This window comes from Salmo trutta, chromosome 17, assembly GCF_901001165.1.
Source record: "Salmo trutta chromosome 17, fSalTru1.1, whole genome shotgun sequence".
In the NCBI taxonomy this organism is placed as follows: Eukaryota; Metazoa; Chordata; class Actinopteri; order Salmoniformes; family Salmonidae; genus Salmo; species Salmo trutta.
In genome coordinates, this window is record NC_042973.1 from 15,609,013 (window position 1) to 15,621,086 (window position 12,074).

Below are 12,074 nucleotides of genomic sequence, written 5' to 3' on the forward strand. Positions count from 1 at the left end.
ATTTTGTGTGCTATGAGCATACAGTAGTCAGTAGGGCAGAGTATGCAACTATATTCAGCCGCAGGCCAATTTTAGTCAGAGCTGATGGCCAAGGGCCAGAACATAATTATAATAATTTGAACATTGTGAATTGACCACAACTAAGCCCAGAAAGAAATTGTATTTGAAAATTGAGACACGATCACATCTCTTTTTTTATTCGTGGGAATACTTGGCAACACATTTCCTAAATTAAACATAACTTTTAGCTGAATTCCTGGTGATTTTAGTCTTTATATATATTACAACAAAAAATCTGCAAAACAAAATAAATTGCTTGTGGGGCCGGTTTTGGCCCATGGGCCGCCAGTTGCAGAGCCCAGCAGCAGAATATTCGCACCACCCACACCTGCTGTGGGGTGAAAAGGGATCACTCACTACCAAAGGGAACGTTGCCAAAAGCTCAAATGGGGTAGGTATAATGTCAAGGGACAATCTGCCAAGTTTCATACTTCGAGATGTGCTTAGGGAGAAAATAGTTTCCTCTTCCTCGAGGTATAGAACACACCCGTTTCAACATCTCATACATATTTCACCAACATGAAGCTTAGAAGCTATTATAATACAATGCCATTATTTTCCCCCACACTGACTGCACATATATTTACATTTGCCGACATTCCCTTTGTATGTATAGGTTTGCCCCCAATGATTCAGAGGTAATTTGCATCTGATTGCTGTTTGTCAACCAATGATTTGACTCTACGACCGTGAGCACGCCTTAAATTAGTCAAGATACAATGTAACCTGTGAATCAAGCCATACATTGAAATCGGATTAGATGTGTGCAACGGAATAGAAATACCACAATCAATTGATATCAGTTTACTACTATATATGAAAAATACAATCGTTAACCACCAGAACGCCTTAGATTCAGGAGGAAACCAGGAATATTTCTTCCGGTTCCCAAGAATGCAAAAATAAAACGGAAGCTGATTTGGTAAGTATTTTTTTTCTGTTATTGCGACTCGCACGCTCGGTCTGGAATTCATTTTACAAGCAGGAGTCTTATCCTGCCTAATGATGTTTTATATGGTCCTGGGATACGATATCATGTCTGATTCAACTTGATTAATCGGATACAGCCCAATGTGCACATGACCCTTTTGATATTTAAGAATATGTTTATTTATATATCACTTTTCATTACACATCGAATCTCAAAGTCGCTTTAAAAACAAAACAAGCAGAAAACAATATAACAAAACAAAAGTAGGAGGATCTGGCAGTTCTTGGTCGATGGTCTTCCACAGTTTTAGATGATGGGCAGTGCGGAAAGGTAGAATCTTGAGCGGATGGAGCTTTGATAGTACAGTACGCAGGGAGTTAGAGACATCTGACAGACAGGCCACGGAGCTCTTCATCCGGCACCTCGTTTTCGATGTTCACAGCTCCTCCTCTGTAGGTAGGCTGGATCGTCCACCTGGGTGATGCTTTGGCAGCTGTAAAAGCGCCAGTAAGAACACCACTCTCAGTAGTAGTCCTAAAAAGCCCACTACCAGGGGAGCCTCTGCAACGCCTCAACCGCATATGTGGCGATGTGCCAAGTAATGAAATGATCGTTTAGAATTTGGGTTGATTTTGCATTTGCAAATAGTAAAGTACATCACTCATTTAGTTTCTAATATATAAAAAGCTATTATATGTTGTATCGTAGCTTAGTGTGCTATGTTAGGCTACCTGTTGGTCACATTGGCTGTAGGAATTGGGAAGTCGCCAAAAGATTCTGGAAACGGTATTTACATTTCCTAAAGTCAAATTAAATAGAACTGTCAAGCGTTCAATTGACCTGCCTTTTGTGTTGATGTTGTCCACCACATTTAAGACAATGTAGCCTATTTGTTTAGTGAGTCATTTGAGTAGGCTACAGAGTAGCCACAACTCGACTGATAAATACATCATTTTAGTTGCTAATTTCTTGAAACGCATATGATGATCATTCAATATGTGGGCATATATTCGTTTCATGAAAGTTATAAACATAAAAAACGATATACCTATTATATTTATCAAGTGGATTACGTTAGATGGATTGCATAACTAATTGGGCCTTTTCAGCATAGCCTTTGAATTTACTTTTTGTAGATGTATAAAAGTTGCAAGGGGATAGGAGGAGCGTCACGTAAAAGGCTTTGCATGGTCAATTTGATATCTGCAGTTGCCATACAGCGTTTACTGCGATAGGGGCTCTGCAGAAGTCAGGGCATTTATACTTCTTGGGCTTTGCTGAGCAGAGGTGTTGTGTAGAAGTTTTCAAGAAAGGGAGTTTGTATTTGTACTGGACCTCCCGCCCCCACCTGTCGTCAACCAATCATGTCAATGCGGAGCTATATGGAGCCCATTTTACAACATTTGGGCGGCGCACGTCGAAGCGGTACGGAGCTGATTTGAATAACTGGTTATTAATATGTCTTAATTTCATATTAACCAGACAAATATCAATACAAAACAGGTTTTTCTCTCCCTATCATACCCAGCCTCCAAGGCAGTATCTCTACTTGAAATTTTTGGACAGCATGGCAAATTATTCTATATTTTAGTGCAATTTTATGACACATTTCATGCAACTCTACTTATTTTTCCATGGGGCAGAGAGAGAAAAAAACTTTTACAGCTTAATTCCTGCAATTCTACCCATTTTGCCATGTTAATGATATCTGCCTGGGGCCATAAGAGACTGGAGCCGGCCCTGATAGAACCATAGTGGATCACTTTGTACCTGTCCATATTGCAGTGGAGGCTCCTCAGAGGAACAAGGGCAGGTCCATCCTCCTCAGTGAATTTAATAAAAAATATATATTTTTAAACATTTAGAAAGTTCTCCTTTTTAGATAAAACTATACTAAATATAATCACATCACCAAATAATTGATTAAAACACTGTTTTGCAATGAAGGTCTACAGTAGCCTCAACCACACTCTGTAGGGTAGCACCATGGTGTAGCCGGAGGACAGCTAGCTTCCGTCCTCCTCTGGGTACATTGACTTCAGTCCAAAACCTAGGAGGCTCATGCCTTCCATAGACTTTCACAGTAATTATGACAACTTCCGGAGGAAGTTGCAGCATGAACTGACATGTTGTCCACCCAATCAAAGGATCAGAGAATTATCCTTTGTACTGGATGCATAAGCTACAGTTAGCTAGCACTGCAGTGCATAAAATGTGGTGAGTAGTTGACTCAAAGAGAGAGAAAGACAAGAGTTGAACAGTTTTGAACAAATTCATTTCTTCAAAAATGAAGGAGAAGCAATATAAACTGCTTACTGACTATACACTGTAAAGCTCCTGCATGATTGTAGTGGGTTTACTAACACGTTAGTTCTGTTGACTATGATGTTACTTTAGCTAATATAGTGACAACGATGTAGGCTGTGTGTAGGGGTTATGGTATTGTTCAGCTTGGAAAGGTTTTTTCGCCTGGTCACATTCAGATTCAGAGAATTTTAATGTGCTCAGAGAGGCAATTCATTTTGCAGCAGCTGATGTGTTGTGCATTGAAGTCCACAAACGAAGGGACAAGGTGAGAGGAGGAGAGCGCATAGAAGGAATACAACGTAGCTGCTATGAAAGTGAACTGTTTTTACGCCTGATTAGAGGTGTAAGTCATTCTGCCAATTCTGTTGAAAAACGTTTCTGTTGGACTAATGATCACACCCTTGATCAGCTAGATGCAGGCAAGAGTGTGCAAGGCTGTATTGAATGTGTCACTCTGTCCATGTGTCACTGTCACCTACATTTCTTCTCTCAACCTGTGTGCACCTATGTTGAAAATTGTATTTGTAGACTAGGTTGTAGAAACCTCATGATGGGAAAATTCTAGTATCATGTAGTAGCCTAAACCTATTTATGTTACGTTGAACTGGGTGAATAGAATATGAATGGGAGTCATTTATTATGCTGTAATAGAAATAAGTCCATGCTCATGAAAAAAACAAAATCGTTCTCCCTCATCTTAAACGGCACATTTTCCTTATTTGCCTACAATGAGGCCTTTTTAAGAAAATGGGGATTTGCTCAGTGATTGGACCTCTGTGGATTATAAACGTATGGTAGGTGATCAAGTTCAGGTCTTAAAACCCCAATGTCTTTGCATAATAAATGCAGTCTAATGAATAACATGCCTTGTTAAGGCAGAGTTTACGTTACTGCTGGCCACTGTTGTTGTATACAGGAAATGATGTTTGGAATGTGCTCAGAGTCCAAGCTGGGCTCACCAAGGGAGCGCTTTTGTAGTGTAACTGAAATTGTGAGTAGGAAACAAGCAGCTACTGATGGTTTTACATGTGCCATTTATTATAAACTCAGCAAAAAAATAAATGTCCTCACTGTCAACTACGTTTATTTTCAGCTGTCACGTTCGTTGGAATAGACGGACCAAGGCGCAGCGTGAGTAGCGTTCCACATCTTTTATTAGAAAGTGAAACTTATCAATATACAAAAACAATGAACAAAACGTGACGACAATGCAACTACACATAAACAAACAATACCCCATAACCCACAGGTGGAAAAAATGCTACTTAAGTATGATCCCCAATTAGAGACAACGATAACCAGCTGCCTCTAATTGGGAATCATACAAATCACCAACATAGAAAATAAAGCTAGAACCCTACATAGAAAATATAAACTAGAACAAACCCCTAGTCACGCCCTGACCGAATCTACCATAGAAAATAAAGTCTTTCTATGGTCAGGACGTGACAGTACCCCCCCCCCCCAAAGGTGTGGACTCCAACCGCGAAACCTGAAACAAAAAGGGAGGGTTAGGGGAGGTGTCAAGTGTCGGTGGCGGCTCTGGTGCAGGGCGAAGTACCCGCTCATCCACCAGCATCGGGGGTGGCTCTGGTGCGGGGCAAAGAACCCGCTCAGCTTTCGGATCCACCATCTTTGGTGGTGGCTCTGGTGCGGGCCGAAGAACCCGTTCATCCCGCGGATCCAGCCATGGACCCAGGCTGAACACTGTACCTGGACTGGAGCTCGGTGCAGAAGAAGACTCCTGCCATGGAGCGGGACTGGACGCCGTGTCTGGACTGGGCATCGGCGCAGAGGAGAGCTCCTGCCATGGAGCTGGACTGGACGCTGTGCCTGGACTGGGCACCAGCACAGGAGAAGGCTCCGGCCATGGAGCTGGAGGTTCCAGATCGTTGACCGTCTCAGGAGGCTCCGGACCGCTGGCCGTCTCTGGGGGCCCCGGACCGCTGGCCGTCTCTGGAGGTTCCGGACCGTGGGCCGTCGATGGAGGCTCTGGACCGTGGACCGTCTCAGGAGGTTCCAGATCGTTGACCGTCTCAGGAGGCTCCGGACCGTGGACCGTCGTTGGAGGCCCCGGACCGCGGGCCGTCTCTGGGGGCCCCGGACCGCTGGCCGTCTCTGGAGGTTCCGGACCGTGGGCCGTCGATGGAGGCTCTGGACCGTGGACCGTCTCAGGAGGTTCCGGACCGTGGACCGTCTCAGGAGGCTCCGGACCGTGGACCGTCGTTGGAGGCTCCGGACCGTGGACCGTCGTTGGAGGCTCTGGACCGTGGACCGTCGTTGGAGGTTCCGGGCTGTGAAACGTCGCCGGAAGCTCAGGACTGGGAACTGTCGCTGGAAGCTCTGGACTGGGTACTGTCGCCGGAAGGGACAGGGAACTGTCGCCGGAAGCTCTGGACTGGGAACTGTCGCCGGAAGCTCTGGACTGTGAAGGCGCATTGGAGGCCTGGTGCGTGGAGCCAGGACAGGTGCCACCAGACTGGTGACACGCACTTCAGGGCGAGTGCGGGGAGCAGGCACAGGACGTACCTGACTGATGTCAGATGTGCTCAATGGGATTGAGATCAGGGCTCTTCACTGGCCATGGCAGAACACTGACATTCCTGTCTTGCAGGAAATCACGCACAGAATGAGCAGTATGGCTGGTGGCATTGTCATGCTGGAGGGTCATGTCAGGATGAGCCTGCAGGAAGGGTACCACATGAGGGAGGAGGATGTCTTCCCTGTAACGCACAGCGTTGAGATTGCCTGCAATGACAACAAGCTCAGTCCGATGATACTGTGACACACCGCCCCAGACCATGACGGACCCTCCACCTCCAAATCGATCCCGCTCCAGAGTACAAGCCTCTGTACGGACATTGCAATTTATTGCCCTGGCCACATCTGCAGTCCTCATGCCTCCTTGCAGCATGCCTAAGGCACGTTCACGCAGATGAGCAGGGACCCTGGGCATCTTTCTTTGGACGTTTTTCAGAGTCCGTTGAAAGGCCTCCATTTTCATAACTGTGACCTTAATTGCCTACCGTCTGTAAGTCTTATCGACCGTTCCACAGGTGCATGTTCATTAATTGTTTATGGTTCATTGAACAAGCATGGGAAACAGTGTTTAAACCCTTTATAATGAGGATCTGTGAAGTTATTTGGATTTTTACCAATTATCTTTGAAAGACAGGGTCCTGGAAAAAGGGACATTTCTTTTTTTGCTGAGTTTATGATTTGAAAATAGTGTAGTTTAGAGATAATGGCGTTTTCTAGAAAGCCGAGGAGTCAGCTGATCTTTCCATTATGGAAAATATTCCTGGCTCCTCCCTTTATTTCTGCACATTGTGTCTTGAATGCTCAATATACAGTTGATGTCAGAAGTTTACATGCACCTTAGCCAAATACATTTAAACTCAGTATTTCACAATTGCTGACATGTAATCCTAGTAAAAATTCCCTGTCTTAGGTCAGTTAGGATCACCACTTTATTTTAAGAATGTGAAATGTCAGAATAATAGTAGAGAAAATGTATTTATTTCAGCTTGTATTTCACATTCCCAGTGGGTCAGAAGTTTACATACACTCAATTAGTATTTGGTAGCATTGCCTTTAAATTGTTTAGCTTGGGTCAAACATTTTGGGTAGCCTTCCACAAGCTTCCCACAATAAGTTGGGTGAAGCAAAGAGGCACTGAGTTTGAAGGTAAGCCTTGAAATACATCCACAGGTACACCTCCAATTGACTCAAATGATGTCAATTAGCCTATTAGAAGCTTCTAAAGCCATGACATAATTTTCTGGAATTTTCCAAGCTGTTTAAAGGCCCAGTCAACTTAGTGTATGTAAACTTCTGACCCACTGGAATTGTGATACAGTGAATTATAACTGAAATAATCTGTCTGTAAACAATTGTTGGAAAAATGACTTGTGTCATGCACAAAGTAGATGTCCTAACCGACTTGCCAAAACTATAGTTTGTTATTAACAAGAAATTTGTGGAGTGGTTGAAAAACTAGTTTTAATGACTCCAACCAAAGTGTATGTAATCTTCCGACTTCAACTGTAAATTTGGTGTTATAACAGAATTATTCAGTATTTCCACTTAACACATGACACAAATTCTGGAATTATATATATTATATATTTTTGCTGACAACATTCCCAGCATCAATCTGCAGACATTTTATGAAAAAGTATTAAAACAAGGGCAATTTGTAGAACAGCGAGAACGTCTTCATCCTTGTCATTACATTACAGTATCTTAAACCAGTTTAAACTGGCAACTAATCTATGGTTCATCCAATAGTTCTCTTCGACTGTCTCTTTCCAGGCACAGTGAAAGTACACTCAGCTAACAGCTTACTTGTTTATGAAAACACAGGCAAGATATGTGAAAAACCAGGGTCTTATGTTTGCTGTCGAAATGTTGTGTTTTTATAGACACGTAAATATCTCAATGTGGTTGAGTTTATATCAGTTGTAGCTATTGTGACAACTCTAGAAATGACATGCGTAAAAATATTGATACTGTCCAATCTCACATTTACATTTTAGTCATTTAGCAGACACTCTTATCCAGGGCAATTTACAGGAATTAGGGTTAAGTACCTTGCTCAAGGGCACATGGACAGATTTTCTTTTACCAAGTCGGCTTGGGGATTTGAATCCGCGACCTTTCGGTTACTGGCCCACTGCTCTTAAATGCTAGGCTATCTACCTATATCTCTACAGTGAAATTACCATTCTACTTGTGTGAAATAGGACAAATTATAAACACCCAACCAAAAATTATAATAATAACTAGATTAACTTTACAAGTGAAGCTGTGGGGCTTGCTAGAGCTCTTTAAAAGTATTTTTGTTGTAGTGGTAGAAGTTTAAAATATTTAACTTTGAAACTTTTTTGCTTTAAATATTGAAGTATCTAAGTAAAACGTTATAGTAGTGGTAATGTCTGCAGTAGTATTTCTGGTGACTGGTTATAGTTGAAAAAGAAGGTCGATCAAAAGTTAGGATCGCCTGAACATAAAGTTGGTTTGCTGTATCTAGCTTGAACGGTTCAAGAGTTACTGTTGGGGGGTTATTTTTTTGAAATGTATGCAAAATAACATAGTTATAGTTGATTTAAAAAAAATAAGAATTTCAAGTTAGGATAGCCTGAACATGTGAAAGTTGGTTTGGTGTCTGTAGCTTGGTCAGTAGTTGTGGTATTTAGTGATCAATAGTTGTGGTCAGTAGTTGTGTGGTTATGGTCATAAGTTGTTGTGGTCACTCGATGTAGTCAGAAGTTGTGTGGTTGTGGTCAGAAGTTGTGTGGTTTTGGTCATAAGTTGTTGTTGTGGCCACTCGATGTGGTCAGAAGTTGTGTGGTTGTGGTCAGAAGTTGTGTGGTTTTGGTCATAAGTTGTTGTTGTGGCCACTCGATGTGGTCAGAAGTTGTGTGGTCAGAAGTTGTGTGGTTGTGTTCACTCAATGTGGTCAGAAGTTCTGTGGTTGTGGTCAGATGTTGTGGTCAGTAGTTGTGTTGTGGTCAGTTGTTGTGTGGTTGTGGTCACTAGATGTGGTAAGCAGTTGTTTGGTTGTTGTCAGATGTTGTGTTGTCAGTAGTTGTGTTGTTGTGGTCACTATCTGGTCAGAGGTTGTGTGGTTGTGGTCAGCAGTTGAGTTGGTCAGTAGTCGTGTGGTCGAAAGTTATGTGGTTGTGGTTACTAGATGTGGTAAACAGCTGTGTGGTTGTGTACAGAAGCTTTTTGGTTGTGGTCAGAAGTTGTGTGGTTGTGGTCACTAGATGTGGTTGTGTTCAGAAGTTGTGTGGTTGTGGTCACTAGATGTGGTAAGCAGCTGTGTGGTTGTGTTCAGAAGTTGTGTGGTTGTGGTCAGCAGTTGTGTGGTTGTGGTCAGAAGTAGGGCTGTGGTGGTCACGAAATTTCGTCAGCCGGTGATTGTCAAGCAAATAACTGTCGGACTCACGGTAATTGACCGTTAATTAAGCATCTCCTGGCTTCCACACATAAATCCATGTCTAATAAATCCATGTAATATAGCCTACACCTTGACAATAAATCCATTATTTATTTTAGACTGGTCTAAAGAAGCATGATATGAAGAAAATGTAGTCTATTTCAGAAGAACAGAATAGCATACTCTGAGTTGTCCTGATGTGGCTATGCCAAATGGCTGTGGGATACACTAGTTCATTAAGCAAACAAGATTTGCTTATAATTCAGTGGCATTATTTTATATTATTTTATAGTATAAAGAATACAATTAAACAAAGCTATTTTGTGTTGAGCGATTAACAAAGAAATAGGTACTCGTATATGCTTAATTTCGAGTTCCTAATGTAAAATGCTGACCACAATGGGCGCCTCAGCGAGCGTCTGCGTGGCCAGGCGCTAAAATAGAAATATGTTCTATTTGTGACGCTCAACACTCTGCAAGTCCGGCCTCTCCCATCTCCTCGTTGGTCTTTAGGAGCATATACCCACATGGGTGATTGAAAGGTGAACTGACATCCACACTCCAGTCCTTTGTAGTAATGCACTGTAAAGTTGGTTGCCAACAGCCACATAAAGTCCAAAGAAGTAAAAAAGAAGCCTGAGGAAGGAGGAGAGATGACAAAATGGTAAACCGAATTCCTTTCTCATCTGTGGATTAATTCTCGGAGAAGAGGACCTTGTGCATTTCAAGTAAAATAACAACTCAATGTCTATATCCCAGCACAAATTAGCTAGCAACAGCAAGCTAGCTAGCTAAATTGCCATAATTGTTTAATGCTTTTCGACCTGTCTCCAAATTAATATAATTGGTTCAGAGTTTTTTTTATATTTCAACCTGCGTGTCCTAATCGTGTCTGGTTGTGGGGTACGAAATCAACATGTGCACGATGGCGCACGCAGGCGCACGCGTGTGTCCGGTTTAGTCGGCATGTAACTTTAGCTGTTCTACAAACGTTGGGCTATATGTTTCGATTTTTAATACATTGTAAGGCTGAATGATGAGACTCTAATGATGATTTGAAAAAAGTCGCTTGAAAGGCATGAGCTCTGCTTTGTTTTTTTGCATAGGCTGTACACACTTCAATAGTCTCTCATTCATATTTTGACAAGCACTTAATATGCCTTGAATTTCACGGCGGCATCCCCTTTGTGGCTGTAATGCACCCTAAAAAAATCTAGGCCTTTTGCGGCCCTGAGTGCTGCGCATTCCGAAGCGACTCTCACCCACATGGCTCTCTGTCACGTGATCGGGTCTTTCTCGCAGGCTACAAGTGAAGACAGACACATCGGGGATGCAACTACACGTGTCCTTATCCAATTTCGAGGTGCATATTGAAGATATTGGAAGAACTGTCCACATTTACTTTTCGTCAGCCAACAAGATGAGTAGGCCTAACGAACAGCAAAACCACTAGCCTATGTCAATCTACCATCCCCCATAGTACAAAAGTCGACCTATTCTGTGCTAGAAATAAATATTCCAAACATAGTCTGTGACAGTTGTGGGATGCGATAGATCCTAAGTGAATACAACCACTAGCATCAAATGTGGCTGACGCAACAAATCAGAACGTTTAGCTTAAAATGTTGATAAACTATTAGGCTATTTCTTCACATTATAAGTGCAGCAATGCGCACATGGTAGTAGGCTATAAGTGCAAATGTTCCATGCAATTATGCATGTAATGCTTTTATTATAAAGGTGCATTTTTATGGTGAAAATTATCTTCCCCAAACTTGAAAATCACACGCTGCTTATGTATGCCAGTTAGGCTCTACACCCCTTGTAAAGCGGATTAATGTGCTTAATTTTAACAAGTTATTTGGCCACTTTAGTTGTGATACAAACCTTATTAAAACATATAGGCATATGGGCAAGGCTACATGAGGTGTGCGATTATGATTAGAAAAAGTCGCAAAAAAAGGCATTGTTTCTTACACTGGACATAATTCACAAGTGATAATATATAATTCACAAGCACTTAAATAGTGAATGGAAGACGCTTTTCACTGTGGTTCATTTTCATACCAGCCAGGTAGGCTATACTCCAGTTGTAAATATAAGCAATGTGCTTAATATTAGGAAAGTTGAGAAATAAATATAGTAGGCCTAGCCTATAGAAGGCTGATGGGATCCTCGTCTTTTTGTCCGCGGCCATCACTCTGTTTTCTCCAGCAGTTGCATAGCCTATAGAAATGTTGCTCAACATGAGCTCATGGGCCCTCATGAAGTGTTTGATTAGATTTTCAAATACATTTGCATTGATGTCAGAGTGGTTAGACGGAGAATATAGTGCTGAGTACCAAGCACTTAGCAAGTTTGGTAGGCTACTAATCACCAGCAGCAGCATCAGAGCTTGGAGAAGCCTAATTAGCGTGACTAAACGGTCATGTGGAATTTTACTGCCTTCATGACTCGTGACCGCCGGTGTGGCTGTAATACGGTCACCGTAACAGACCTAGTCAGAAGTTGTGTGATTGTGGTCTGTAGTTGTGTGATTTAGTTGTTGTGTGGTTGTGGTCAGTAACTGTGGTCACTCTCTTCACCTTCGTCATTGTTATTTATTTGATTTATTTCACCTTTATTTAACCAGGTAGGCCAGTTGAGAACAAGTTCTCATTTACAACTGCAACCTGGCCAAGATAAAGCAAAGCAGTGCCACACAACACAGAGTTAGACATGGAATAAACAAACATACAGTCAGTAACACAATAGAGAAAAAAAGTATATATACAGTGTGTGCAAATGAGGTAAGATAAGGGAGGTAAGTCAATAAATAGGCCATAGTGGCTA

General features: G+C 42.1%; 1 protein-coding gene across 4 annotated transcripts in view; it reads left to right on the plus strand.

Moving 5' to 3' along the window:
* The first annotated feature begins 723 nt into the window (after positions 1 to 723).
* The window catches only part of arid3a (AT-rich interactive domain 3A), a 71,331-nt gene continuing 59,980 nt past the window's right edge, over positions 724 to 12,074 (plus strand). For 2 of the 4 annotated variants that reach the window (XM_029695850.1, XM_029695851.1), the window contains exons 1-2: positions 724 to 982; positions 4,392 to 4,429. The gene's annotated coding sequence lies outside the window, so the exon portion shown is untranslated. The remainder of the gene's footprint in view (positions 983 to 4,391; positions 4,430 to 12,074) is intronic. The other 2 variants (XM_029695849.1, XM_029695848.1) reach the window with 1 other exon arrangement.